This window comes from Camellia sinensis, chromosome 11, assembly GCF_055761805.1.
Source record: "Camellia sinensis isolate YWXY chromosome 11, ASM5576180v1, whole genome shotgun sequence".
Taxonomy (NCBI): Eukaryota; Viridiplantae; Streptophyta; class Magnoliopsida; order Ericales; family Theaceae; genus Camellia; species Camellia sinensis.
The window spans coordinates 134,498,192-134,524,517 of record NC_138971.1 but is presented as its reverse complement, the minus strand read 5'-3'; the positions used below and the strand labels follow the sequence as shown (position 1 = coordinate 134,524,517).

Genomic DNA, 26,326 nt, shown 5'->3' with positions numbered 1-26,326 from the left:
TATGCAAATTAGTATTATATATTATGCAAATAATTGATAATTGGTTAAGAATATTTTTCAATAGGTTAATCCGACTGAAACTGCTCAAATTGCGATTTGGTTATCCTTCAATCCGCTATTTGTTTTATAATTTTACTATCAAACCGCTTGGACTGCATTGCACTGCACATACCTTTATTTACAACTATGTTTGGTAACTTAAGTGAGAAAAGAAAAGAAATAATTAGTTAAGTTATGAGAAAAAAAGAAAATATTATAATTTTTTTACCTTTTTTTTGGATAGATAAGAGAGGGAATAAAATGATATTAATTTCTCTCATATGTTCTTTGGTTAAGCTATATGAAAGAGGAAAAAAAAAAAAAACAACAGAAACAATATAATGTTTTCTTACTAAATTAACTTGTCATATGTGTTAATCTTTTTATTTGTTCTATATCTAAAATGGTAATTTTGGTATTATAACAAAATAATATTTGATTAGTTTCATTTCTGTTATAATCTTTCTACTTTTGGAGAGACTAAAAATAAGAATTATGAGAGAAATGTATTTATTTCCATTTCTTTCTATTTCTCTCCAAACGAGTGATTGAAATTCATTTATATCCATTTCATTTTTTCCCCTCTCCAAATCATCCAAGCCAAAACATTTTTTGACAGATTCATAAATTGTTCGAAATTGTTAGGTTTTTATTCTTGGCAATCCCGTTTGACAAAACTCCTTTCAGTTGTAATTGTATTCAATCTTTTTATTTCAGTGAGGCTATGAGTTTTAGATGCGAATCCAACCCGAATTATGCCTTGTTGAGATGTGTTAGGAGTTAATTATTTCATGTTTGCCACTTCACTGACTATGTCGGAGATTAAGGGGCAGTGCCCCCTAAGCAAAAAGCAAAAATACAGTCAAAATTGTTTGTTCGCTCGAGGGAAGGAATGTGCGCTCGAGCAAAGAATCCTTGGTCCCAAAAGTTTTCACTGATTGTAAAAATACTAAGAAGTTGCATTTCTCGCTTGAGCGATACTTTGGTCGCTCGAGCGAAGACTCTCGGAAAAACATGCATTTTAGTCTCTTTGCTCAAGTGAGAGATCCTTCGCGGCCCGATTTTCTATAAATATGTGTTTCAGTCAGATTTTAAGGTTACAGCTTCTAGATCTTCTTTTTGGGTGTTAGGGTTTTCTTCTGGAGCTTCTTTGCTTGTTTCCTTTGATATATGTGAGAGTTTAATTATAAATTGAGTGGATTATATCAAAGGATTTTTGTTTGTTTTATTTATTCAATACAAAAGAGAGAGTTGTTCTTCAGTGAATTCCGGAGAATTCGGGCCTGAAGCTTTGGTGGATTCCGGACTGGCTCATCGTCGTGATTCGACATCGGCGTCATGGATTCAACGTTGGGCAAGACAATTCCGAGGTGAAGACAGGGCTAGAAGAGGCACATAGCGGTCCGTTCGATTTGGGCGTGGATTCACTAGGCAATTGAGAGTACACTTGTGTAATTCCTTTATGCCTTCTTAGTGGATTGTTTTGTGGCTTTTGCCTGTGGTTTTTTTTATCACAATTGAAGGCGCTCCAATTGTGATTTTTTCACGTAAAATCGTTGTGTCGTTTTGTCTTTGATTGGGATTGCTATTTACTAGTTAAAATTGATACATAATCACAAATCAATATTTAGGAGATTTCTAGATTTTTCAGAAATATTTATACATTATTCATAACATGACACAATATTTGTAAGGTAATCGCAATGATTCATAAATCTTAGTTTATGCATATTATAAATTTATCATTCATAATTTTTATAATGGAGTGACACAAGGCACACAACAGATCCAAAACATATGAATTCTCAAAATTAAATTTAAGAAAGATGTGTTATAAAAAAAATAATTACTACATATGTTTTTGTGGTGAAAATAATAAATATTGTTTGTGGTATGTTATGTCAGCTCGTATTAAAAGTTACAAATAAAAAATTTATGATCTACTTATCTAATATAAAACTTACAAACCATTGTAATTATGTTATTAACATTATAGTTATGTTATAAATGACACAGTGTAAATGTTACGTATAATTTTAGTAAAAAATAAAATAAAATACAATTTGTCAGAATATTTGTTATAGAACATTATAATTTTTTTACATATATTGTGAGTCGGTGAATATGTTAACATGGTGCATACTGCATCAGCTTTTATTGTATATGTGATAATCAGAATTATGGCAAAAAAAGGGGTTTGTTCTATTAATAATTTTGGAGTGTCGAAACCTTTTAGATCAATTTAAACAGATCATCAAATACAAAACTCAAAACTCGAGAAAAAAATCAAATTTAAAAATGAATTTAGCCCTAATATCGATCGAATAATACAGAAAGATATTTTCAAAATAGTAGAACTGCTCACACCAACTCAAATCTTTGTTTTATATAATAGAATAGATATATTAAAAAATGTGCACAACAACATAGGTGTGCTTCAAATGGGCAATTATAAAATCTATAGACATGCTTGAAATTTATTGTTGCACATTGGGAATAAGGAAAATTATCACAAGAATTTTAAAGATAGTATGGATAGATATACTCATTCCAACACCCCGTGCCCCCATCTCTTTTCCTTTCCCAAAACAAAGATTTTTTTTTCTTCATATAATTAATTCACTATAAGTTTCCCTAGTGTACTGATTAGAGAAATGCTAAATTTTTAACTTCAAATTCATGTAATATAAACTAGGGATGTAAAAAATTTCACCGAACCTATAATGTCGGTTTTATTATTTTAAATACCGATACAGACCGGTTCTTCCATCAAATTGCACCGAACCGAACCGATTGAAAACGGTTTAGTTCGGTGCAGTTTAATCGGTTTTATGATCTTTCAAACTTGAGCCATTTTAAAATATAATCACTAATCCATATAAAAATATTAAATTATTTATTTGTTCACCATTTCAAACATATTCAATCCATCCATTTAATAAATACTTTTCAATTCCTAGATTAACAAAAATAAGAACAAAAAAATGTTAAAAAACGCTAAGGTTTCAAGAATAATGAGTTAGAGTTAAGATTATATATAATAAGAGTTTACAAACTTAGGTTATAAAGATGATAAGGTTAATAATTTATTATAATTATTAATACCATTAAATTATTAGATTATATATATATATATATATTATATAAATAATATATATGTTGAAGCGGTCAGTTTTAGTTTAGTTCGGTGCACAAGATGCTTGAACTAATACCGAACCGAAAATCAAAAAAAAATCAAATTTAAAAATCGCACAGACCAATTCTTATTAACAAAAAGACCAAATATAGCCAGTTTGGTCTGGTTTAATCGGTTTGATTGATTTTTTTTTCCCCTTACATCCCTAAGTATAACCCATCAGGTAACATACAAGAAACACTACAATTTTTTTCTATAAACCAAATGCAACTTTCTTGAAAAATTGTAAAGAAGCCCTGATGAATGACCTTGAAGACATGGCATACATTTGATTCAGCAAATGAATATGTAGAGCTAATTTTTCATGAGAGATGGAAATTAGTCATTCCAGCACCCTGTGCTCTTACCTCTTTTCCTTCCCAAAACAAAGAAATTTTTTTCCCCCTCATATAATTCACTGTTAGTTTCCCAAGTGTATAGATTAATGAAATGCTAATTTTTTAACTTGAACTCATGTAGTATAACCCTCCATTACAGGTTACATACATGAAACACTATAATTTTTTTTTTTTACCAAATGTAACTTTCTTGAAAAATTGTAAAAAAGCCTTGATGAATGACCTTGAAGACACAACATACATTTGATTCAGGAAATGACTACGTAGAGCTAATTTTTCATGAGAGAACGAAATTATTATAATATCTCTCAAAACATCAATTTGTCATATAGTGAAATCGTAGAACTTACTACTAATTCAGGATCTCATTTCTTGATTTTGCATGTTTTCTCTATTCATCAAAATGCAATTCTCATCACATGGGAAGGAAATGAGACCGGGACATTCTATTTTCTCCAAATAAATCAAATTAGGAAATAATATCGTAAGTTCCAGCCAATGCATCTGCAATTGATTCAAGTATTTCAATTGCAACATCTCAATTGTGGTAGCTGCTATTGTGCGTAGATAACACAATAGCCCTCCTTTGATGTAGAGTTTCTTCAAGTTCTTCAGATTGCTAGACCACAACCAACTGGGTGTAATCATCTTAGGAAAACACTCAAGCTCTAGTTTTTGCAACGAGGAAGGAAGTTCCAAATGGAGAGGAAGTTCTAAATCATGTTGCTCGGTGACTAATCTTGTCAATGCTTTTGTCAGCTTGGCATGTAATCGTGGTCAAGTGCGTTAGTACAACTCCCTCCTCTTGTTTTGAGCTTCTCAAATTTCTCACAAGCCTGGTTTATTTGCACATTCATATGATCTACAAACTTCTGAATCTCTGTCATGGTCTCTTTCATGAAATTAAGATCTCGACCAATCATGTTAGTGAGATCAGGATCTCCAACTTGGTTGTCATCGTTGTTGTTTGTGGCGGTGGTAGCTTTGTGGTGGTGGTTGTTAAGTGGATTTGGTTGGGAGATGCTACTGTTCATGGCTTTGAAAGGAACTATTACCAAAACAGGGTTGTATTGGAGTCCTAACTAGAGTTAAGAGAGAGAGAGAGAGAGAGAGACAAAGAGTGAACACGTTTTTTCTTTGATGGTCTGGTCTGGGTTTCAAAGAGAAAAATGGAGTCTTGGCTACAGTTAAGAGAGAGAGAGAGAGAGAGAGAGAGAGAGAGAGAGAACACATTTTTTCTTTGATGGTCAGGGTTTCAAAGAGAGATACGGATCATGAGAGAGAAGAAACGCTGTGACACCTGTTGGAACAATCTTTTGTGTAAATAAAGTAAATTGAAATAATTCAAACAAAATAAAATAAAACTTACAGAATTTATTTTGTTGAACCGAAAATAATTAAAGACCAAGTCGAGTGTGTGACACTCTACCCTTTGTCAAAAGGTATTAGTACTTGGAAGTATTTGATTCTGGAGTTAAATATTAGTTTTACAAACTAATTTCATTTTTATTATGAAAAAACCTTTATGGCAAGTTTTTCCTTTATTGGTTTACTGATTTATTCTTTAATTCTGTGAATAGTTTCTGCACTTGAGTCAGAAAATATATATGTATATATATTCACGCATTTTAATGTATATTTAATTAGTTTATTTATGGACTAATCAAACTGATTAAATAAAGATATGTTTTAAAGTTTAAAATTTTAAAACGCGTTGAATCTTATTTATGGGTTTTTTATCTCATGATGAAAGTTATGGGATCATGCATGATTAATTTATTTTGTTAATTCATTATTTTTTAGTTGATGCCTTTGATATGCATGTATTGATATCAACTCAAGTTATTTCTTTAAAAAAAAATAATGTCATGTGAGTTGGAATGATAAATTGATATGTTAACTTTGGATATAAGCAGATTAATTTGAATATTTCTCATCAATTTTGAATGGGTGTTTAAACATCAGAGAAATTTAAACATGAAGATGTATGCAGTTATATCATTCCATTTAATTGGAAGTAAATTTAAGAAATGTTTTATTATTAGTTTGTTTTAAATTTGTGACATGAGATGCCATTAATTATGATTTTACTTGCGTTGTAGAATTTGTTAAACCTTAAAACATTATTTTAATATATGGAAGTGTATCTCTTGCTTTAGAAGAGATAATTTAGTTTTCTTTTATCACAAATTTTTTTTGTGACAGTGTTACTTATTTGTAAATGAATTGCAAGAATTTATACAATCAAATGAGATTTTTGATTTGTTCGTTTCTTAGGCAAAATTTTTATGAGGATATGATTTTGTCAAAATATTAATTCTGATTTGTGTAGTCATAATTATTTTGGATTTTTCATTTGAAATTTATGAATCAAGCACATCATAGACAGCAAGTGATGGATGTTTTATGTTGATTTATTTTAAAAGTGATAGGGGTGATGAATATGATGCACCATTAAATGAATTTTATGCACAGCATGGCATTATTCACCAAACTACAGTACCTTATTCTCCACAGCAAAATGGAATTGCTGAAAGGAAGAATAGAACCCTAAAAGAAATGATGAATGCCATGTTACTAAGTTCAGACTTACCACAGAACTTGTGGGGGGAAGCAATATTGTCTGCTAATTATGTTTTTAATAGAATACCCCACAAGAAAACCAAAAGCATTCCTTATGAATTGTGGAAAGGTCGACCACCTTCCTACAAATACTTAAAAGTGTGGGGGTGTTTGGCAAAAGTTGAAGTTCCTGTTCCTAAAAAGACTAAGATTGGACCAAAAACAGTAGACTGTGTGTTTATTGGTTATGCTCAGAATAGTAGTGCATATCGGTTTCTGACTTATAAATCCGAAATACCTGATATAAATGTGAACACTATTATAGAGTCAAGGAATGCTGTGTTTTTTGAATATGTCTTTCCTTACAAGAAAGGGCAGGAATTAAGTTCACAGAAAAGAACTTATGATTGTACACAAAGTCAATAGACTAATGACAATCAAACACAAGAGACTAGTAATAGTCTCGACTAACAAGATTTAACTGATGATGAACTAAGACGAGGTAAGAGAGCGAGAACATCAAAATCCTTTGATCTAGATTTTCTGACATACCTGTCAGAAAATGAACCTCAAAGCTTTAAGGCAGCAATGATAGGTCCTGAAGCACCTTTGTGGAAAGAGGCTGTTAATAATGAAATTGAATCCATTATGCAAAATCATACTTGGGAATTGGTGGATCTTCCACCAGGTTCTAAACCTCTTGGATATAAATGGATATTCAAGAGAAAAATGAAAGCAGATGGTTCAATTGACAAGTATAAAGCAAGACTTGTAGTTAAAGGTTACAGACAAAAGGAAGGTCTGGACTATTTTGACACATATTCCCCTGTGATAAGAATAACTTCCATTCGCATGCTTATTTCTATAGCAGCATTGTTTAATTTAAAAATACATCAAATGGATGTTAAGACAGCTTTCTTAAACGGTGATCTAAATGAAGAGATCTATATGGAACAACCCGAAGGGTTTGTAGTGTCGGGGCAAGAAAAGAAAGTTTGTTGGCTTGTAAAGTCTCTTTACGGATTAAAACAAGCACCTAAGCAATGACATGAAAAATTTGATCATGCTGTGATACCCCTATTTCGTAGTATGCTAATTGGTTCTTAATTTGAGTATGAGTATGCGTTTAGCATGATTTTATGTGCCATTATATGAATATATGTGATTTTGAAGTTTTATCTGTTCACCGTAAGAATATCTGTTTGAATAATCTTATTTGAAAATTAAATTGAGAGCCTTATCGGCCACAGAACTCGAAATTAATTACGCCATTATGATTAGCGTAATTTTTAGAGCATACAGTGAAATTTAATTGAAAATTTATTCGGGTCAGATTAAACTGATTAAATTGATGAATTGAGTGCCCAATTATTTTATATTAAAATAATATGTTAATGGGGCTTGTTGTATGTTAGCACTACACTCTCCTTTAACTCTATTGAACTCAAAATCTGAGTTATACAATTGAGATTGAGAGAGAGACGGTTGTTAGAGAGAGAGAGAGGAGAGAATTGTGCATTTGTGGTTCAAGACTTGGAGCTTTTGGAGATTAAGCTCAAGTATTGCTAAATTGGGGAGATTAAAGCTCCTTGGTGAGTGATTCATGCATTTATAGTCATTACCTTGTGAATTCAAGTTTAATAGATGGTCAAGAGCATGAATTAGTTTGAATGTAAGGGAATTGAGTTGCTTGCGTTCAATTGAAGGTCAATGAAGGCATACATGTATATAATTGTTGTGGAAATGCATAATCTAGCATGTATTGAGTTGAACATGGAAATAAAGGTGTTAAATCTTACATGCAAGTATGCTTTTGTTGTATTCCATGAGAATGAACACCATTTGCATTGTTTGGGATGGAAATGAAATCAAGATTAGCATGCATGTTTGAATAATTAAGATATGAGCTTTGAATGTATGATTTTGTTTGTATTAGAATGAGTTGATGGGAGATTGGGGCATACATGTGAATTAATTGTGAATTGGGCTCCATTGTAATGTGTTTTGGTGTTTATGGCATGTTAGCATAACTATATTTGAGATTTGAGCCATAACATGCATGTTTTGTTGGTTGAAATTCGAATTGAAGCTCAAGAACTCAATCTGGAAAACCCAGATTTTTTATGTCCACTCGAGCGGAAAAATCGTGCTCCCAGCAATTTTTGCAGAGTTAGATGTCCGCTCGAGCAGTATATATCACACTCGAGCGGGGAGTTTTTGTAGACAGGCCTTCCGTTCGAGTGCTCTATCCCACGCTTGAGCGTATTTTTCATGCAACCAGTACTTTTGCAGGCCTTAAGGGTCCGCTCGAGCGGGGAAGTTGACGCTCGAGCGGGGACCTTGTTCTCTGAAATTTTGTATGCTCGTTCTGTGTTTCGTTTTCCGTTCTCTTTCACTTGTAAGCACTCTTAGGCATATGTTAAGCATTGTAAATGAGTTAATGAGATAAGAATAAAGCCTAAAGAGGAATATGTGAATCAAAGAACGGATTGAACTGTTAGTGACCCCTTTTGTGTTCATGAAATGTGTAGGGTCAAGCTCCAGGGCAAATCCACAAGCCGATCACTATAGCGATCCCGGGTTTACCCTTGATGTATAGTGATCCGGACATGTGTCCGTAGATGTTGGTAGTTGTTATTATCTTGTTTGCATCCTCTTTACTTTGTATGTTGAGATATAGGATGTGTTGGGCCGGTTGGTTATGGGTTGGTTGAGTTTAGAAACCAAAACTAGTTGCCCAGATTTTGGCCTGTCCGCTCGAGCGGGTCTTCTTGCGCTCGAGCGGGAATCACACACTTCCAGTATTTCGTGTCTCTGCAAAACTTCTGCAGATGTGTTTTTTGCGCTCAAGCGGGTTTGTTTACGCTCGAGCGGTGGCGCTCGAGCGGGTCGGTGGGCGCTTGAGCGGGTAGTACTTCTAGAGTATAAGTTCTGGGAGGAAGAAATCCACGCTCGAGCGGACTGGTTTTCGCGCTCGAGCGGAAGTGCTTTATTCTTGTGTCTTGGCGCTCGAGCGGGCCTTATTACGCTCGAGCGTGTCCAGATTTTTGTTCTTGGCGCTCGAGCGTCGTGTTCTCCGCTCGAGCGGGTCATACGTATATGAGTTATCCGCTGGGTGATTTCAAATCACTTTTTTCTTTTCTTTCTCTCTCCTTTTTTTTTTAAAAGCCATTTTGAGAGCTCCTCTCTCTAAAATCTTGCCTTCTCTCTAGATTTTGATCTAGCTAGGGTGAGTTCCTCACTTTCGGCCTTTGTAAAAGTCGTGTTGATCGTCGAGGGCGTCGTTTTCATCCGAGAATCTTGGTCTTTGGAGCACTTTGATTTTTGTCTTCGTCTCCTTTGGGGCTCCAAATTCGAGGTAGGGATATCCTACTCCTCTCTATGGGTTTTGTCTTTAAATTTTAGTATTTTGAGATGTTGGGGTTGGTTTGGTAATTTGGTGAAAGTTTGGGGCTTTTGTGTTATTTTACAAAAGTTGGGGTTTTATTCATAATAAACCTAGAAGCATGTTTGGCATAGAGAAATGGAATAAATGTTGAATCATTGATGAAAATGGGACCTAAGGGTTGAAATGTTAATTATGGATAATGACCTAATTACATTGTTTGATTAATTGGGATAATTAATTGTGAGAAATGAGGAAATGAAATGTTGATTGAATATCCATTGTGCATTTATTTTCTGTTTAGAGATAACTGCTTTGGGCTATCGGTGGAGGATAGTCGTGATTGTTGTAGAAAATGCATGATGATTAGGCAAACGGAAACTAATCAATGGAATGTGTCATGGAATTTGACGGTTGATAGAATACATTAACTGTATGTATTGAGTGATTGTATATAGAACCAATGTGTTTGTATACGTTATGTGTAGAGGAGGAGATGGGGGATGTACTCCGCGGTTTAGGGGAAGATGGGGGATGTACCTCTAAACCGGATATTGTTGGGAGAAGATAGGGGATGAACTCCGTAGATACAGCTCATATGCTTGTCTAGAGAAGTGAAGATAGATCTTATATGCTTATCTTTGTGAAGTGTGGATACAGCTTATATGCTTATCTGTGAATGTGGGATATTGTTGTTATACATATCTGTTGAGAATGTGGATACAGCTTATATGCTTATCTGTGAATGTGGGATATAGTTTTTATACATATCTGTTGAAATAATGATAGAGCTAACATGCTTATCTGTTGAAAAAGGGAAAATGAAAAGTAACTTGGACTCATAAGTCGTATGACATAAATATGTGATTTATGTGAATGTATCAGTGTTGGCCATCTATCAATTGCTAATCTTTTAGTCATTATTCATGGTTGGTTTAGTGTATTTCTACTGGGCTGTGGCTCACCCTATATGGGAATATCATTTTCAGGTACAGGTAGTATGCCACCTCCAAGGACATAGCTTGGGAGGCTAGTGGCGGACATACTTTTGTCGTTTTACTTTTTGATGTATTACATGTAAATTCAAGCCAAGGGCTTAATGTGTAAATGAGTTAGCACTCTTTTGTTGTAACGAAGTGTTAACTTGGAAAGCTGTAAGCCCATAGGGCATTTGCTTTTGTTGTTAACATGTAATACTTATGTAATGGAATTCTGTTAAATGGAAGAATGTGGAACTTTTACATATCAATGCATGTCTTATTTGATGGGTTTAATGTTATTATTTTGAGGGCGTTACAATCACTGTGAGTAATATCGATATTTGAAAGCTTGTCAATTTCCAATTGTTTATTTCCCTTATATACTTTATGAGTTGCTAATTGGGATTGAGGACAAAAGTTTGACATGATAGAAATGAATGGACCAAAGGTCGTTTTGATAGAAATGAATGGACCGAAGGTCGTTTTGTTAGAAATGCATGGACCGAAGGTCGTTTTGATAGAAATGAATGTACTGAAGGTTGTTTTGACATGAATGAGTGGGCCGAAGGCCGTTTTGACATAAGTGAATGGACCTAAGGTCGTTTGGACACGAATGTATGGGCCGAAGGCCATTTTGACGTAAATGAATAGGCCGAAGGCCGTTTTGACAAAAATGAATGGGCCGAAGGCCATTTTGACATGAATGGAAATCTAATTGGGCCAAAGCCCAGTATGTTTGGAACTACAGTCATTTGATCTGAATTTTGTATAAGTATATATATGTTAAGCAGAAATATGCATTGGGCCCAAGGCCGTTCGGAGCATGTTGTTCTTCATATTGCTTATGTAACTTATGTATTCGATATTATTCACTAGGCTATCACTCACGCTTATTCATGTGTTTGTAGGTGAGCCCAGGGAAGTCCAAACCCAGCCCCAGTGAAGCCTGCCAGAAACAACATGAGTTTTGGAGAGTCAGCCTTGTGTCTCACGTACGAGACCCATCCTTGCCATTTTGTTATGTAATTATATTTTGTCTTGTTGGCAAGGACTTTGTGTACATCTGAATATAGTTTCGATATGGGTTGACTCAGTTTGGATGATCCTGTCTATAAAGGATTTTGTGATACTATACTTGTTGTGGGTTATTAACGTATATGTGCATAGTTTGTTTTGAGTGCATATAAGCACGGCTCTATGGACAAAGTTTTAAATTTTTGCTTCCGTTCAGCCCCTTTACTCTGATGAGTTATGTCTATTAAGGTTTGAGGCCGTAGGTAATCTCAGGATTACTGGCCGGTTATGTCTTTAATCCATAGGGGCGGGTTCGGGTCATGACAGAGTGGTATCAGAGCACGAGTTAATAACTCACACACTTGTCCAAAAAGAGCAATAAGCGTCTAGATAAGATCTAGGATGCCTTCATGTGATAAATATGAATTTGGAAGCATTGATTATATGCCTAAATGTTTTGATATGAACAATTATATGTGTAAGTTGTGAACTGCTTGCATTGCAAATTATCTGGGAATATGTGCTTCTTAGTGTATGCATATTTGTGTACCTTTTGTATGAAATATAATGCAAGTTTAATCAGATGGTGAGAACAAGAGGAGATGAAATAAAAGAATCCTCAACTGCTAGAATTGACAGGATGGATAGACTGATCCAAGAAATGGCAGAAGCTTTAAGATAGCAACAGGAGTGGCAACAGCAGTGGCAGCAACCACACCCGCCACCTCCACCTCCGGCACCACCCGTGCCAGACAATCAAAATGATGATCGGATAATAGCTCTCACAAAGAAATTTAAGAAAATGAAACCACCACAGTTTCACGGGGGATTAGATCCGTTGAAAGCCGAAGCGTGGGTCCTCGGCATTGAGAAATTATTTGAAGTGTTCCCCTGTTTAGAGACTCAGAAAGTGCTTCTAGCCACTTTTATGCTAGAAGACGAAGCAAGAAGATGGTTGATGTTGATGCGAGAAAATCATAAGGATGTTGACTGGGTAAAGTTTCTAGAAATATTCTATGACAAGTACTTCCCGTAGTGTGTCCGGGATAGGAAAGTGGCAAAGTTCATGGAACTCAAGCAAGACAGCATGACTGTAGCTGAGTATGAGGCCAAATTCACTGAATTGGCCAGGTTTGCACCACATGTAATTGACACAGACTATAAGAAGGCAAGACATTTTGAAGGTGGACTCCGCAGTGACATCCTAGAGAGGGTGAATGTCCTAAAGCTGGAGACTTACATTGGGGTGCTAGACAGGGCCATCATATCAGAGGCTAACATAGCTAGACAAGCTAAGCCAGTAACAAAATGGAAAGGCAACAAAAGGCAAGGTTTCTTTTCGAAGAAGAAATTTTTGAAAAAGCAAAACACGGGCTCCTCAACTACTTCAAATTCTTCCTGAGACACAGCTCCCATGTGCAATATTTGTAGCAAAAGGCACCGTCGAGTCTGTTACTGTGCATCAGGAGCCTGTTTCAAATGTGGGAGGCAAGGGCACATCGCCCGAGAATGTAATCAGAACAGTGAGAAACTAGCAGCTAGTTCCCTACATTGATCCCGAAGCCGGGAAACACTTTGAAATCTGCTACTACTGGGGATACAGTGAGACAGGGGAGAGTTTTTGCGCTTCTTCCGGGCGATACACGGAACGCCAATGCCGTTGTCTCAGGTACTATTTCAATATGTAATTAGGATGCCTTTGTATTAATTGATTCTGGATCAACGCACTCATTTGTGACATATACATTTGCATCTAAACTGAATAGACCCCTAGAGTTATTGCCATATTTGTTATGTGTGTCTGCTCCATCGGGGGAATCTGTGTTATGTGAATATATATATCGGTTTTGTGACATGCATATCGAGGATGCTACCCTATATGTAGATTTGTTGCCCTTGAACTTTAGACATTTCAATGTAATTTTGGGCATGGATTGGTTAACCAAGTATTGTGCCACCATAGACTGTGTGACAAAAAAAGTTGTATTTAACCCACCAGAACAGAAAGAGATTGTGTTTGTGGGTAATGGGGTAGTACCTCCACCTTATTTGATATCTGCAATGAAAGCATGTAAACTAATCAGGAAAGGGTGCCAGGGTTATTTGTGCTATGTGCTGTCTGAACAATCTGAGAATGTTGAATTGAATAATATTTCTATTGTTAGAGAATTTCCGGATGTGTTTTCAAATGAATTACCAGGGGAATTGGTAGACAGGAAGATAGAGTTTACTATTGAGACTATGCCAGGCACCCAGCCTATTTCTAAAACTCCCTACAGAATGGCCACTGCCGAAATGAAAGAATTAAAGGAACAGTTGCAAGACCTTCTTGATAAAGGGTTTATCCGGCCTAGCACTTCGCCTTGGGGTGCACCAGTGTTATTTGTAAAGAAGACGGATGGTACTTTGCGCCTGTGCATTGGTTACCGGGAATTGAACAAGGTAACGATAAATAACAAATATCCCTTGCCCGGTATTGATGACTTATTTGACCAGTTGCAGGGATCACAGGTGTTTTCTAAGATTGATTTGAGATCCAGGTATCATCAGCTAAAGGTTAAGGCAGAGGATGTTGAGAAAACCGCATTCAGAACAAGGTATGGTCATTTTGAGTTTTTTGTTATGCCATTTGGGGTAACTAATGCTCCGGCAGCATTTATGGACTTAATGAATAGAATTTTTAAAACCTACCTTGATGAGTTTGTTGTAGTCTTCATCGATGATATTTTGATATACTCTAGAGATAGACTTGAACATGAACATCATTTGAGGACTGTTTTACAAATACTTCGGGAAAGAAAACTATTTGCTAAATTAAAGAAATGTGAGTTTTGGTTGGATGAGGTTGTTTTCTTAGGGCATGTGATCAACAAGGAAAGAATTTCAATGGACCCGCAGAAGATAGAGGCAATTGTGAATTGGCCTACATCGACTAATGTGACAGAAGTTCGCAGTTTCATGGGCTTAACTGGGTACCACAGGAGGTTGTGAAGGACTTTTCAAAATTAACAGTGCCTCTTACCCAATTGACACGTAAAGGACAACCATTTGAGTGGAATAGTGAAAGAGAATCAGCCTTTCATGAATTAAAGACAAGATTGGCCACTGCACCAATTTTGACACTACCTTCAGGTACGGAAAATTTTGTGATTTTCAGTGATGCATCTTATAAGGGTTTGGGTTTTGTGTTAATGCAGAACGGAAAGGTTATTGCTTACGCCTCCCAACAGTTGAGGCTGCACGAGAAGAATTATCCAACACATGACCTAGAATTGGCCGCAGTCGTTTTTGCTTTGAAAATCTGGCGGCATTATTTGTATGGGGCAAAGTGTGAAGTCTACACAGATCATAAGAGCCTGAAATACTTCTTCACACAGAAAGAGTTGAATATGCATCAGAGAAGATGGCTAAAACTGATAAAAGACTACGATCTAGAGATTCAGTATCATCCCGGGAAAGCTAATACAGTGGCTGATGCCTTGAGCAGAAAATCAACAGGGAGTATGGCTTGTTTGCTTACTGAACAAAGGGAGATTTTGCAAGACTTTGAAAAGTCTGAAATTAAAGTAGTAGCATGTGCACAAGGCGGATTGATAGCCGCTATTACAGCCGAGCCGGCAATTGTTGATGAAATCAAGCAGAAACAAAAAGAGGATGAGTTCCTCAGAAAGGTAATTGATGAATTTGAGACAAGTCCAAAAGCAGAATTTAGCATTGAGAATGAAGTGTTGAAATTTCAGAACCGAATATGTGTCCCAGATATCCCTGAACTAAAGAAGAGAGTTTTAGATGAAGCCCACAGGTCCGTATTTGCTATGCATCCGGGTAACAATAAAATGTATCGGGATTTGAAACAAACCTATTGGTGGCCTAAAATGAAGAAAGAGATTGCAGAATATGTGTCCAAGTGCCTTCAGTGTCAGCAAGTTAAGGCTGAACATCAGAAACCAAGCGGTCTACTTCAACCTCTCCCTATTCTTGAATGGAAGTGGGAACATGTGACTATGGATTTCGTTGTTGGCCTACCTCGGACTTCTGGAGGTATGGATTCTGTTTGGGTTATAGTTGATAGACTGACTAAATCTGCACATTTTCTGCCTGTCAAAACTACATTTACTGCTAATAGATTGGCTACTATTTATGTTGATGAAATTGTCCGTTTACATGGAGTTCCGGTATCTATTGTGTCGGATAGAGATCCGAAATTTGTATCTAGATTGTGGAAGAGTTTGCAGGAAGCTATGGGAACAGAACTAAGGTTCAGTACTGTATTCCACCCACAGACAGATGGGTAGTCAGAACGAACGATACAGACATTAGAAGATATGCGTCGCATGTGTGCTTTGGATTTTCAGGGAAGTTGGGAAGATTATTTGCCACTTGCAGAATTTGCATATAATAACAGCTTCCACTCCAGCATCGGTATGGCACTATACGAGGCTTTGTATGGTAGGAGGTGTAGATCACTTATCTGTTGGACAAAGGTTGGGGATAGAGTTTTGCTTGGGCCAGAAATTGTACAAGATATTTCTGAGAAAATCAAGACTATTCATCAAAGGCTCAAAACAGCTCAGGACCGACAAAAGAATTATGCAGACGTTCAGAGAAGACCTCTTGAGTATGAGGTTGGTGACCATGTGTTCATCCGTGTTTCTCCGATAAAAGGCCAAGTCAGATTTGGGAAAAAGGGCAAGTTGTCACCCCGTTACATTGGGCCGTTCCAGATTTTGGAAAGACTCGGTCCAGTTGCTTATAGAGTTGCTTTGCCACCGGGATTCGAGCAAATCCATAATGTGTTTCATGTGTCAATGTTGAGGGGTTACCTCCGAGACCCGTTACATGTGATTGATTATCACCGAGTTGCTATCGATGAAAATATGGAATATGCTGAATGGCCGAAAAGAATTGTTGACCGACAAGTGAAAGAATTGAGAAACAAATCCATCCCAATGGTGAAAGTGGAATAGAAGGAACACTATGTGACAGATGCTACATGGAAAAAAGAGGAGGAAATGCGTCTACGCTATCCACATTTGTTTCCCGACGAAGGTAAATTAAGTTTGGAGGACCAAATTCCTAAAGGGGGAAGACTGTGATACCCCTATTCCGTAGTATGCTAATTGGCCCTTAATTTGAGTATGATTATGCGTTTAGCATGATTTTATGTGCCATTATATGAATATATGTGATTTTGAAGTTTTATCTGTTCACTGTAAGAATATCTGTTTGAATAATCTGCTTTGGAAATTAAATTGAGGGCCTTATCGGCCACAGAACCCGAAATTGATTACGCCATTGTGATTAGCGTAATTTTTAGAGCCTATAGTAAAATTTAATTAAAAATTTATTCGGGTCAGATTAAACTGATTAAATTGATGAATTGAGTGCCCAATTATTTTATATTAAAATAACATGTTAATGGGGCTTGTTGTATGTTAGCACTACACTCTCCTTCATCTCTATTGAACTCAAAATCTGAGTTATACAATTGAGATTGAGAGAGAGACGGTTGTTAGAGAGAGAGAGAGAGGAGAGAATTGTGCATTTGTGGTTCAAGACTTGGAGCTTTTGGAGATTAAGCTCAAGTATTGCTAAATTGGGGAGATTAAAGCTCCTTGGTGAGTGATTCATGCATTTATAGTCATCACCTTGTGAATTCAAGTTTAATAGATGGTCAAGAGCATGAATTAGTTTGAATGTAAGGGAATTGAGTTGCTTGTGTTCAATTGAAGGTCAATGAAGGCATGCATGTATATAATTGTTGTGGAAATGCATAATCTAGCATGTATTGAGTTGAACATGGAAATAAAGGTGTTAAATCTTACATGCAAGTATGCTTTTGTTGTATTCCATGAGAATGAACACCATTTGCATTGTTTGGGATGGAAATGAAATCAAGATTAGCATGCATGTTTGAATAATTAAGATATGAGCTTTGAATGTATGATTTTGTTTGTATTAGAATGAGTTGATAGGAAATTGGGGCATACATGTGAATTAATTGTGAATTGGGCTCCATTATAATGTGTTTTGGTGTTTATGGCATGTTAGCATAACTATATTTGAGATTTGAGCCATAACATGCATTTTTTTTGGTTGAAATTCGAATTGGAGCTCAAGAACTCAATCTGGAAAACCCAAATTTTTTATGTCTGCTCGAGTGGGAAAATCGTGCTCCCAGCACTTTTTGCAGAGTTGAATGTCCGCTCGAGCAGTATATATCACACTTGAGCGGGGAGTTTTTGTAGACAGGCCTTCCGCTCGAGTGCTCTATCCTACGCTCGAGCATATTTTTCATGCAACCAGTACTTTTGCAGGCCTTAAGGGTCCACTCGAGCGGGGAAGTTGACGCTCGAGCGGGGACCCTGGTCTCTGAAATTTTATATGCTCGTTCTGTGTTTCGTTTTCCATTGTCTTTCACTTGTAAGCACTCTTAGGCATATGTTAAGCATTGTAAATGAGTTAATGAGATAAGAATAAAGCCTAAAGAGGAATATGTGAATCAAAGAACGGATTGAACTGTTAGTGACCTCTTTTGTATTCATGAAATGTATAGGGTCAAGCTCCAGGGCAAATCCACAAGCCGATCACTATGAGTAATATCGATATTTGAAAGCTTGTCAATGTCCAATTGTTTATTTCCCTTATATACTTTATGAGTTCCTAATTGGGATTGTGGACAAAAGTTTGACATGATAGAAATGAATGGACCAAAGGTCGTTTTGATAAAATGAATGAACCGAAGGTCGTTTGGATAGAAATGAATGGACCGAAGGTTGTTTTGATAGAAATGAATGGACCGAAGGTCGTTTTAACATGAATAAGTGGGCCGAAGGCCGTTTTGACATAAGTGAATGGACCTAAGGTCGTTTGGACACGAATATATGGGCCGAAGGCCGTTTTGACGTAAATGAATAGGCCGAAGGCCGTTTTGACAAAAATGAATGGGTCGAAGGCCATTCGGACATAAATGAATGGGCCGAAGGCCGTTTTGACATGAATGGAAATCTGATTGGGCCAAAGGCCAGTATGTTTGGAACTACAGTCATTTGATCTGAATTTTGTATAAGTATATATATGTTAAGCAGAAATATGCATTGGGCCCAAGGCCGTTCGGAGCATGTTGTTCTTCATATAGCTTATGTAGCTTATGTATTCGATATTATTCACTGGGCTATCGCTCACGCTTATTCATGTGTTTGTAGGTGAGCCGAGGGAAGTCCAAACCCAGCCCCAGTGAAGCCTGCCAGGAATAACATGAGTTTTTGAGAGTTAGCCTTGTGTCTTACTTACGAGACCCATCCTTGCCATTTTGTTATGTAATTATATTTTGTCTTGTTGGCAAGGACTTTGTGTACATCTGAATATAGTTTTGATATGGGTTGACTCAGTTTGGATGATCCTGTCTGTAAAGGATTTTGTGATACTGTACTTGTTGTGGGTTATTAACGTATATGTGCATGGTTTGTTTTGAGTGCATATAAGCACGGCTTTATGGACAAAGTTTTAAATTTTTGCTTCCGTTCGGCCCCTTTACTCTGATGAGTTATGTCTGTTAAGGTTTGAGGCTGTAGGTAATCTTAGGATTACTGGCCGGTTATGTCCTTAACCCATAGGGGCGGGTTCGGGTCATAACACGTGCAATGCTTACTAATGGGTTTAAGATAAATGAATGTGACAAATGCGTCTATGTTAAAAACACTGACCAAGGATATGTCATAGTTTGTCTTTATGTAGATGACATGCTTATCATTGGAAGCAGTCAAAACATGATCAAATCAACTAAGCAGATGCTTAACAAAAGATTTGTTATGAAAGATATGGGGGTCGCAGATATTATATTAGGAATGAAAATTACTAAAACATCTGACGGATATGCATTATCTCAATCACATTATATTGAGAAAATGTTTGGTAAAATTATCAAGGATGATATGAATTTAGCTAGAACACCTGTAGGCGTCAATCTTTATTTATCAAAAAATAAAGGTGATGCAGTGTCTCAGTTAAAATACTCTCAAATTATTGGAAGCCTAATATACCTAATGAATTGTACTCGTCTTGATATAGCTTATGCTATCAGTAAATTGAGTAGGTACACTAGTAACCCCGGAGAAGACCATTGGAAAGCGATCATTCGGGTTCTTAGATATCTGAGATTCACCCGTGATCATGGTTTGAACTTTACTCGATATCCAGCAGTACTGGAAGGTTATTGTGATGCAAATTGGATATCGGATACTAAATATTCAAAATCTACAAATGGATATATCTTTACTCTGAGAGGCGCTGTTGTTTCTTGGAAATCCACGAAACAAACATGCATCGCACGATCCACAATGGAATCCGAGTTCATTGCTTTAGACAAAGCAGGGGAAGAAGCCGAATGGCTTCATCACTTCTTAGAAGACATTCCAATGTGGCCAAAACCTGTGCCAGCTATTTGCATTAATTGTAATAGTCCATCTGCAATAGGCAGAGCACAGAATCATATGTATAACGGTAAGTCACGACATATTCGTCATCGACATAATACCGTTAGGCAGTTGTTGTCAAATGGAATAATCTCTATAGATTATATAAAATCTAAAGAGAATATTGCCGATCCGTTAACAAAAGGTTTGACAAAAGAGCTAGTGTATAGTTCATCGAAAGGGATGGGATTAAAGCATATTACATAAGAGTCGTCATAATGGTAACCCTACTTATATGACTGGAGATCCCAAGAACTAAGTTCAAAGGGACAACTAAGTTATGTATGGCTCCCCAGAAATCACCAAGGGATTAAAAATTTCCTACCCATTCCTATGGTGAGAGTGATATCTGCAACATATGTTGTATGCAGGGATATAAGGATAAACTTTGCTTTTAATGATTACTTATATCTTGATTGAGGCATAAATCAAGACGAGTATAAGGAGATACTCACAATAAGAATCACCTATATGAGTGTTGAATTGGGACCGGTTCTTTGAGAATGAAGAGGCTAAATTCTCTAGAAACACTTATGAAAACCAGGCGCGTTTAAGGCCAAAATGAACACAATAGTGAGAACCACGATGTGTTAGAAGATATTTTGTGTGAAATCTATTGTCTTGGCTTACACAAACGGCTGAACAATTCAAGGCATCACGTCCATTGGTTAGCTAGTAAGTCCAATAGGTTATCACTAGGGAAGGTTAAAGGCCGAAAGCTACCTATCCTGATGCAAGATATTTGCGACTTATACTCTTTCGATAAAGTCTGCATATTGTTGCATTTTCGTTGTCATCAAATTCCATTCATGTGAGGGATTGTTGGAAATGGTTATAAAATTCTGGATAAAACCAGAATTTTTTTTCCTAAGTTTGGTCTATTTTTTAGGTGGGCCTCGTGCGTCGATTTTCACTAGTCAAAGTGGTAACGCGTTCTATGCCGCGTTGTGATTCACGTGGTATATTTGGTTGCTCAAAACCATTACCGAGTGAATGGGAAATTGAAACCAAAGTATGCTCCATGGAAATGGAGTTTTGGTGAAAAATCCTTAAAGGTATTGAATAAGGCTTGTCCCAGATTGATTTGGTGGGAAGTTTTGAATGGGTTTATAAGGCATGGGTTTAGTACTTGGGGTGTGCCCCAAGGGGTACCCAAGTGTTTTAGAGGGAGAGGTTATGGACAAAATGGGCTAGACCCATTGGACCCAAAAATCACCACACACGCGCGCGCCGTCCGTCTGGCCGGTCGGTCAGGCGGGCTGGGCTGGGCCTGGGCTTGGGCGCGGGTGCGTGGTGTGAGGTTGGGTTGGGCTTGTTCGGCCCAATACTAATCTTTTTGGGCCAAAAACATTTGAATTTAATTTTATTTTGTATAAAATAAAATCCAGAATTCAAATTAAACCGGAAATAAACTAGTTTGGTTTTACTGTACATCCAAACAGGGCCCTTCCCGAAATAAACTAGTCTGGTTTTTAACATACATCCAAACAGGGCCCTCCCCGTTTTTGTATCTATTTAAATTATGAACTGAACAGATTCAAATCTGTTTGAATTCAAAACCAACAGGCTTCATACCTGTTTAATTCAAAACCAACAGCCACCTTTACATCTATAAATAGACTAGCCTCTCATTTGGATTTCACTCTAATTTTTCGTACTCCATCCTCTGCTATAAATCTCTGTATTGTGCTGTATTTAATTTCTGAAAGAAAGAGTGTAAACACTTAGTGTGTTCGTAAGGCAAACAATTTGTAGTGCTACTATTGTTTGTAGTAGATCATTTCATCCTGGGAGATAGACGTCCAAATTCTGAAAGCACCGTGGAGAGGACGAATCTGTCTTAAGGACACAGTGTCAAATACTGGACTTGATCAGATTGTAATTCGAACAAATTAAATCAAGTAAGTTATTTAATTTATTTTCAGTGTTATTATTATTTATTTAAATCAGATTTTAATTTTGTTTTTGTAACAAAATAAAATCTATTTTTATTTATTTATTTTTTATTTCGAGTTTGATTTTTGTAATCAAACAAATTCTCTCATTTCCTTTATTTCTTTATATTCTGGTTGTTGTTTAGTACACAACAGAATTTAATTTATTTAAATATAGTAAAGATTGTCCAACAAGATAATAGTTTGTTGTTGGTTTAGGCACTTAATGTTAATTATGCAACAAATTGGCATGTGTTTTCAGATTATAGACATTAAGTGGCAAATAATGTTTGTAATGTTTTAATCCCTAGTTTTTTGTTTCTTCTTGTTCCTAATAAAAATAGAGAGAAAAAGAAGAAAAAAAGACAAGTCGTACCTTGCACATGGATACCTACAACTCATCAAACACTGATCAATATAAGCTATGTCTAACACTGCAAGAAATTCGAGTTTAAAAAACGCCGCTAAAAGCCTGAAAAACGCCGTAAAATCTTACAACGTTTAATATTTTTGTCGCTGATACGGCCAGCACAATAGCTTTCCAACATTTGAAAAACGTCGCTAAAAATATTAGACGGCATTTTTTAAAACGCTGCAAAATCTTTAAAGCCCGTCCCACCTTCCGCTAACGTATGACGTCACGATGACATCATTTAGTGGCGTTTTTAAAAAATGCCACTTTTTTTTCCCCTGTACTGCTACTGCAAGAATATGAACGCCATTTAAAAAAATGCCACTTTTTGTTTTTTTTTTGTTTTCCTGTGCTGCTGCTGCTGCAAGAATATGAAATAAAATATCATTTTTTTTTCTATGCTACTGCTGCTGCAAGAATATGAAATAAAACACCAAAGTTGGCAATCTCTGTGACTATATATAGTTGCAATAAAATAAATGTTATTGTGCACTACAAGGTTCATACTACAACTTTGGAAATAGAGTATAAACCAAAAAATTTAACTAATTGCACATTTCATGAGATTTTTACTACACAAAATATATCACATTGATCTTCCAAAGTATATCACATAATAGAGATATTAAAAAGCCTTTCTTGACAAACTACAACCGTAATTATCTACAAAAACAGAGACAACTTATTGTACGAAACCGATATGAGTCCTTGTGATGTTGCAAATAACTTGATACCAAAGACTGCTTCAAAAGAGACTTGCTTAAAGGAACTAATTGAAGCTCTCAACAAAGCCAAGGAAAGTGCGAAGTTGAAAACTGAGAAAGAAGCAAAAAACAAAAAGTTATCATCAAAAGCAGCTAAAAAAATACAGTCATATATGGATGTAGATGATTGGAAGGCTAAGGAAGGAAAAATAAAAGAAACAATGATGGTAGATGGTAGGATTGTATGTTTCTCTTGTTCCTTACCTCTGAAAATAAGAAAGTATAAATGTTGTTTAACTAATGCAATGCTGTAGCTCATAAGCTAACACGTTTATTAGGATGCATAATATCTACATGAGGGTTTTGAATAACTTAAAAAAATACAGGTATTGTCACCTAGTGACAGCTACTGCTACATAATGAACTTAATTTAAGGAAAGATCATTCACAATGGATTTGGGTAAAACTTTGAAAGGGGAAAAAGAAAAGGAAAGGACAATGTGAATTATTTTTTTCTTTTTCTTTTTCTATTTCCCTTTCTTTTTGCAAATTGTTGCAAATCCTATCCAAATCCATGATCCAAAAGCAACACAAGGTTTTTCCCTCTTTCCTCCTACACCATTCATTGGGTTATAGGTATTTCGGCCAAAATATTTGTATCTTTTTATGAAATAATAGATTCAAACAAGCCTTCCAACAATAAAGCTCATGAGACCTTGCTGACATCTAAAATGACACAAGCAGAGGATTCTTGGTCCACCAAGGCAATTGAAGACACTGAGTACTAGAATTTGAGATCCATGATATATTATTTCCAAAACACTAAACACAATTTAAAAAAAATTAAAATTAAAAAGAAAAACATCAAATGTTGTGACAACATGGTACTGCAATAATTGACTATTTACACTACCTGTTCAGAGCCTTCCCAAGATCTACACAAAGAGATCGAATATATGTCCCCTTTGAGCATGTCACTCGAAAAATCAAATTTTGTCTGCAATAAATAAGACAAACTTAAAAAAACAACAAGATTATTGCTACATGATAGTATGTAGCATATCAACTTCATCAGTCAATATCCTTTGTCAGTTCATATAGACACTTCCTAATATGCATAAACCATACACATAAATTATATCTTTGTTTCCCACTAATGAGGGAAAGGTTCTCAAAAGTTCCTGAATATTAATTTATTTTCATTTTCAAACTGCGTTTGATCTAATTTTCAAAGGGTAATCACCAATGTGAAATTATTTGAGCACAATTAGCATGACATTTATTTATTTTTATCACTGAAAGAAAGAATTGCAAGGATTCAAAATAAGATCCATCTCAGGCTAGCATAACCACCATTTAAAAAAACCCACAATTAGTACATGACAACATTAATGTGATAAATAGGTTATACGGAAGCAACAAGCCGAGCTTCAGACAACCTCTTATCTAAACTTCGCTTGATATCAAACTGGAAAATTGAAATCCGCCTCGGTGAAAGTTCAATGCTTTCTCCTCTTCTTGCTTTTTCATACATCTTCTCACCCCCAACCTATCACAAGGTGTAGAAACATATAAGCAATCATACAACCACACAATGCCATTTCAATACCACATCATTGTCACACATAATTCTAAGGAACGTGAAGGAAAATATGAATTATATATCTTACAAGCAATAATTACAACCTAAAAATCTGTGAGAAATTTCCTATTACATTTATGTGCAATTTCTATTTTATGTGCCATACCATAGACCCTATGAATAAATAAATAAAATGATTTGATTATCAATCCTAGTTAATGCCACATGAATGTGTTTCATACATTTTCTTCTCAAATTTTAGGCAAAAAGAACACAGCTGGATTCAGGTTTGCATTCATGCTTGTATCTTACACCCTTTGACAAGCAAAGGGGTCTGTGTGTGTGCTTTTTTACCATTTTTTGTTCTTACTGTTTTCATTTTTTGGTTATGTATCAATACTTCATCTCCATCATGCTACAATAATCAGGTCTATATATCCAAGTAAACATGAAGCAAAGCAATATAAAAAAAAAAAAAAAAATTCTGTTCTTCTCTATTTAACACTCCTACTTGAAATGCATTTTGACTTTAGTGCATAGCTAGTTTCAAAATGGTAGTGTGCATGCTCCCACCCTTGTGATGTTGCATCCAAAAGGTTCACAACTTGTTCATGTAACATAAAATCAAACTTAAGTAACTAACCTATATGTAACTATACTCAACTGAACTGTGCTATAGGCAACCATCTACATCCACATATTGTCAAAGTTCAATTATATTCTTTTGGTTTTAATACAACATAATATGCAATTGATGCCAAAATTTAGTCTCAAATGAAGTAACTTAGATAAATGTAACCTCACTACAACCATATGCACTATGCATGATCATCTACATCAAAATACTATACAAGCAATGCCAAAATTGAGCCAATATGAAATCAACACAAAAGTCAAAGAAGAAAGTTATATCTCAAAAATACCTTATTACACCATAAGCAGGGACAAAAAAGGTTGAATGAAAAAATCAAAAGGATAAGGATGAAAATAACTCTTATACTAGTACTTCAGTCCCATATTCATCCAGCAAATTAAAAACCTTTATTACCAAAAGTCAATAGATCAATCCACTTACTTTCATTGTATGACAAAACTCATTTGGAACTGATATGCCATTCTTTTGCAACGACTCTCTTCCTGTTTAAGCAAGCTTGTAACAAAATGAAGGAGGAAAACTTACTTTGATGGCAGAAAACATTGGAGGAACTTGCCATATCTCCCCACAAAAGGATGCAGCAGTTTTCTTTATGTCCTCATCTTTGATGAGTTCCCATGGCTCACGTTGGATGACCTGAATAAGAGGGTGGTGTAAGATTAGAGACATTGAAATGGAATGAGAAATTTTTCAGGACAACAATTCTATAAAGGCAACAAAAATGTAAGCCTCATCCCAATAGACTGTCAATCAGCTTACAATGATCCAAAAATACATAAGATAGAGTGGGCCTTTTATTTTTATTTTTTTTTGTGTTTTTTGTGTTTTTTTTTTTGGGGGGGGGGTCATTTCATTGTTTCTGCATATAAACTAAAAAAGTCTATGGAGATCAACCCAATTAAAACCATATTTGAGGTTTCCAAAGAACTGTTGTCCTTTTATCTAATTTTTTAAATAATACTCCACCTCCCTAGAACATGAATAAATATAAATGGATTCCCCCACATTAGTTTCTTTTTGAGAGCATGCAGTTGCTAGGTTTCTATGCTAT

At 35.8% G+C, this 26,326-nt stretch overlaps 1 long non-coding RNA gene across 1 annotated transcript; it reads right to left on the bottom strand.

Moving 5' to 3' along the window:
• Positions 1 to 24,353: 24,353 nt before the first annotated feature.
• LOC145803253 (uncharacterized) lies at positions 24,354 to 26,067 on the bottom strand. The gene is made up of 2 exons (XR_014345374.1): positions 25,801 to 26,067; positions 24,354 to 24,587 (listed from the first exon to the last, which is right to left on the bottom strand). It is a non-coding gene; the product is annotated as an uncharacterized LOC145803253 (long non-coding RNA).
• Between the last annotated feature and the right edge of the window lie 259 nt (positions 26,068 to 26,326).